The sequence below is a fragment of the Pinus tabuliformis genome, chromosome 2_1 (genome assembly GCF_031772625.1).
Source record: "Pinus tabuliformis cultivar Carrire ecotype Pingquan chromosome 2_1, CPIR1, whole genome shotgun sequence".
NCBI lineage: Eukaryota > Viridiplantae > Streptophyta > Pinopsida > Pinales > Pinaceae > Pinus > Pinus tabuliformis.
The window spans coordinates 772,489,832-772,495,212 of record NC_142299.1 but is presented as its reverse complement, the minus strand read 5'-3'; positions in this window follow the sequence as shown (position 1 = coordinate 772,495,212).

Genomic DNA, 5,381 nt, shown 5'->3' with positions numbered 1-5,381 from the left:
GACCCACCATATTCCAAAAATCGATATGAGGAAGTTTGATGGCAAGGATCCCGCAACATGGATATTACAGATGGAGCAATTCTTCGATCTCAATAATGTGCAAAACACACAAAAGGTACGTATGGCAACTTTATATTTGGAACCAAATCAGTTTGTATGGTATCAATGGCTTTGCTCTCGTAAACAATTTATCACTTGGGCAATTTTTACGGAAGAATTGATAGCACATTATGAGGATACAAAAAGCAACACTTTTTTTAGCCAATTGATAAGTCTCAAACAAAAGGGTTCAATAATGGAGCACATTGAGGAGTTCCAAAAATTGAACATAAGGGTAAAAGATATTCCAGAGGAGCATAGGATTGATGTGTTCATAGGGTCTTTAAAGGATAATATCCAACATGATGTTCGCCTTTGGGAACCTGATTCATTAGAGAAGGCATTCAGGTTAGCAAGAAAAATGGAAAGCAAAATTATGGCAACCAGGAAGCATACCACTCACAACTATAAAGACGGAAGTGTTGTTGCCCCTAGTCTTCCACAACCTATAAGGTTGACACCACAACAATTGGAAGAAAAAAGAGCAAAAGGGCTTTGTTACAGTTGTGATAGCAAATACACTAAAGGTCATAAGTGTGCTGAGAAGAAATTATTCTACATAGATTGTGAAGAGGAAGAAGAAAAGGAGCAAGAAAGGTCAAAAGAAGAGGATATACTCCAGGAACAAAGCCTAGATGAAGAACAAATAAATCCGACCATATCTTGTAATGCATTGGCGGGAATTACCACTCCTCAAACCATCAAGATAGAAGGACAAATCAAGAAGAAAAAGGTAATAGTGTTGATTGATTCAGGAAGCACCCACAATTTTATTCATTGTAAGGTAGCAAAAGAATTGAATTGCTTCCTATATCCAGCACCAGAGTGTCAAGTGATGATTGCAAATGGAGGAACAATAAATTCTCTGGAAAGTGCCATAATATCAAGCTATCCATGGGAGAATATGTATTGACTAGCCCAATGCTTTCCATTCCAATGGGAGGTGCTGATGTTGTACTAGGAGTCCAATGGCTACAATCCTTGGGTACAATAGCTTTTAATTTTCAAGAACTTTTCATCAAATTTTCTACGGAAGGAAAGGAAGTTGAATTAAGGGGTATTGCAGGGAAACCAGGAAAGATAATCAGCTCTAATGGTATGACAAAGCTTCTAAAAAAGGAGCAAAGAGGTGTAATTGCACAATTATGTTCGCTAGATGTTTCCACATTGGAATCATCTATTTCTCCAGATCTCCAAAAAGTCCTGGACAATCATTCCAAGGTATTTGAGACTCCCAAAGGTCTCCCACCTATGCGTGATCATGATCATGCTATTCATCTGATTCCAGGAAGTGTTCCTCCAAACATCAGGCCGTACAGATATCCCTATGTCCAAAAGAGTGAAATTGAACGTATGGTTGCAGAAATGCTAGAGGCTGGTATAATTCAACCGAGTCAAAGTTCTTTCTCTGCTCCAGTAGTATTGGTGCACAAGAAGGATGGATCATGGCGCATGTGTCCGGATTATAGGGAGCTCAACAAGCTCACTATTAAAGATAAGTTCCCCATTCCTGTCATTGATGAATGGATGAATTGCATGGATCAATTTACTTCACCAAGTTGGATCTTCGTTCAGGATATCATCAAATCAGAATGAAGATTGAAGACATTCCGAAAACAGCATTTAGAACTCATGAGGGTCATTATGAATTTTTGGTCATGCCTTTTGGCCTTACCAATGCACCTTCAACATTTCAAGGTTTGATGAATTCAATTTTCAAACCATTCCTTAGAAAATTTGTGTTAGTATTTTTTGATGATATACTAATCTACAACAAGTCTTGGAAGGATCATGTTGAACATGTTGACAGGGTGCTACAACTATTGGAGGAGAAACAATTATATGCAAAAAGATCCAAATGTTTCTTTGGAGTCCAGGAGGTGGAATATTTGGGTCATATTGTATCTCATGAAGGAGTTAAGGTAGACCCTAGCAAAATTAAAGCCATTAAGGAATGGAAAATCCCCACATCCATAAAGCATCTGCGAGGATTTCTTGGGTTGACAGGGTATTATCGCAAGTTTGTTAAGAATTATGGGAGAATAGCAGCACCTCTAACAACATTATTGAAGAAAGATGCATTTTCATGGACTCCGGAAGCAACAAAGGCCTTTGAACATCTTAAAGAGGCAATGTGCCAAGCACCGGTCTTAGCTACACCGGACTTCACAAAAACCTTTATTGTGGAATGTGATGCTTCAGGAAATGGAATTGGTGCTGTTCTAATGCAAGATGAAAGACCCATTGCTTTTGAAAGTCGTCCAATCAAGGGAAAGTTTTTAAGCAAAGCTATTTATGAGAAGGAAATGTTGGCAATACTCCATGCACTTAAGAAATGGCGACCCTACCTAATGGGAAGACACTTCAAGGTAAAAACGGATCATGATAGCCTTAAATACTTTTTAGAACAAAGATTATCCTCTGAAGAGCAACAAAAGTGGGTCACAAAGATGTTGGGTTATGACTTTGAAATCATCTACAAAAAAGGGAAGCAAAATGTGGTGGCAGATGCACTCTCAAGAAAGGATGAGGATGTGGAAGCATTGTTGTGCGCCATTTCTATTATCCAACCAGATTGGATAAATGAAGCAAGGGAGGAATGGAAGAATGACGAAGAAGTGTGGGCACTTATTCGAAAGTTACAACAAGATTCCAGTACGTCTGATACATTTAGCTGGAAAAATGATTCGTTATGGTACAAAGATCGCTTATACCTCTGTAAGAATTCCCAGCTAAAACAAAAGATTCTTATGGAATTGCACACTTCTCCCTTAGGAGGGCACTCAGGATTTTTAAAAACTTACCACAGGGTTAAGAAGGAATTTTTTTGGGATGGCCTTAAATCAGATATTCAAAAGTTTGTGGCGGAATGTTTGGTTTGCCAACAAAATAAAGTTGAAACAATTAAGACACCGGGTCTATTACAACCTTTATCCATTCCAAGCCAACGTTGGGAGGAGGTTTCAATGGATTTTATCACAGGTTTACCCAAGTCTGAGGGAAAGAGTGTCATCATGGTGGTAGTTGACAGACTTACCAAGTATGCACACTTTTGTGCATTATCACATCCATTTAAAGCCAGTACAGTTTCTACTGCATTTATGGAAACAATTCAAAAGCTACATGGAAACCCAAAGATTATTGTAAGTGACAGAGATCCCATTTTCACTGGAAATTTTTGGACAGAATTATTTTCTTGTCTTGGTACTCAGTTAGCTCATAGCTCATCTTATCATCCTCAATCTGATGGGCAAACTGAGATAGTAAACAAATGTTTGGAAGGATATCTTCGTTGCTTTGTATCTGATAAACAGACACAATGGGTCAAATGGTTGCCTCTGGCTGAATGGTGGTATAACACTTCCTTCCATACAGCAACAAAAATGACCCCATTTATGGCACTTTATGGGTATCAACCACCATCCATCACATCATATTTAAGAGAAAATTCTAAGGTTCAGGCAGTGGAACATCACATCGAACATCAACAACAAGTCCTCCAACTCTTAAAGGATAACCTCGTGTTGGCACAAAATAGAATGAAACAACAGGCAGATCAACATCGCAGTGAAAGAAGTTTTGATGTAGGTGATTGGGTATTCCTACGGCTACAACCATATAAGCAAATGTCCCTCAAGCAAGCTAAGAAGGATAATAAATTATCACCAAAGTATTATGGTCCGTACAAGGTGTTGCAAAAGATTGGTACTATGGCATACAAATTGGAGCTTCCTGCAGCTTCTCGATTGCACCCAGTTTTCCATGTTTCATGTTTAAAGAAGGTTATAGGCGACAAGCTCCCAGTTCAAACAATATTGCCAGAACTTGATGAGGAAGGAAAAATTATATTGGAACCGGAAGCAGTCACAGAAACAAGAACTCGACAGCTACGAAATCGATCAATTTCAGAGTATCTTAAGTGGAAGAACTTATCCGCTGAAGATTCCACATGGGAGGATGAGAATTTTATGCAGAAGTATCCAGAACTACTCAAGCGTTGAGGACAACACTTTTTTGAAGGAGAGGGGCATGTTGGGTCCCTATAATACTAGTGATTACCCCATTACTATTGTAGTTATACCCCTGATTAATATTGTTGTGCCCCTATTGCCCCCATATTGTTATTACTGTGCCCCATAGAATCCCTCTATTGTTATTTTTGTGGCTTTATATTATTATTGTTAGGTCGGCTGGATTATATTGTGACTCCTTAGACTCCTATATATAGAAAGGAGGTTTTGTCATTTGAATCATCCAAGAAGTGTTCATTTATGTAATGTAAAGGAGGTTGCCCCCTCGAAGAGGCTGAATTCTAAGGCGTTGATCTATCTTTTCTATCTTTTCTTGAGCTGGTTTCATAACAACAACCCAATCTTCTTTTTCATAAAACGAAAGCAAAACCCCAAATTCAGGAACAGGGTTTTAGAGAGAAAACCCTTGTACGAGACAGGAGCAAAAAATAACCTGGCAAGGAAAGAATGAAACATAGTGAGAATTTTAGGTTGATTCCATCTGCAAACCCTCTGCTAAGAAACTTGAAGGATGTAGTATGGAAACTAAGTTGCAACTGAAGAAACCCAAATAGTTAATGAGGGTTACCATATGAGAATATATATATATATATATATATATATATATATATATATATATATATATATATATATATATATTGTAATCAGTTTGAATGTGAGGCTTAAGATATGTCATACCTATGATGCATCCCAAGTTTAGGAACAAGACATCGAGAACCTGTATCAACAGAATCATTCCTCAAACACCAGATATATGAGCAATAGTAAACAAACGATAAGAGATCATAAGAATTTTAAATACCTGTAGTATCACCTCTGCTAACTCTCATTCCTCAATGGAATAAAGAAGGCCAATAACTCCAAGGATACCTGTGGAGGACATGCGGTTGGAAGGAAGAAAAAACATGGGAGGAAGGAGATAGCATATAGCAAAAAAAATGTGAAAATATGTCGAGTTATAGAGATAACAAGTATAGGGTCACCCGCAACCAGGCGACAAAGAAATTTGAAGCTCTGGTGACCTGAGAGTGGGTTGCAGAACCATAAACCTTATTGGCAACTGATAGAATGGTAGATTTCCCTCAGAGTTAGGGTGAGTCGGTTACCATAATTGAAGCCTCGTTCCCCCCCCCCCCCCCGCACCCCCCCCCTCCTGCAATATTGAACTTTGCACAAGTGGACAATAGATGGAAACCCAGGTGTTTGGGCAGGTGATCAAATTTAATAAGTGGTACAATAAAAATCTACATC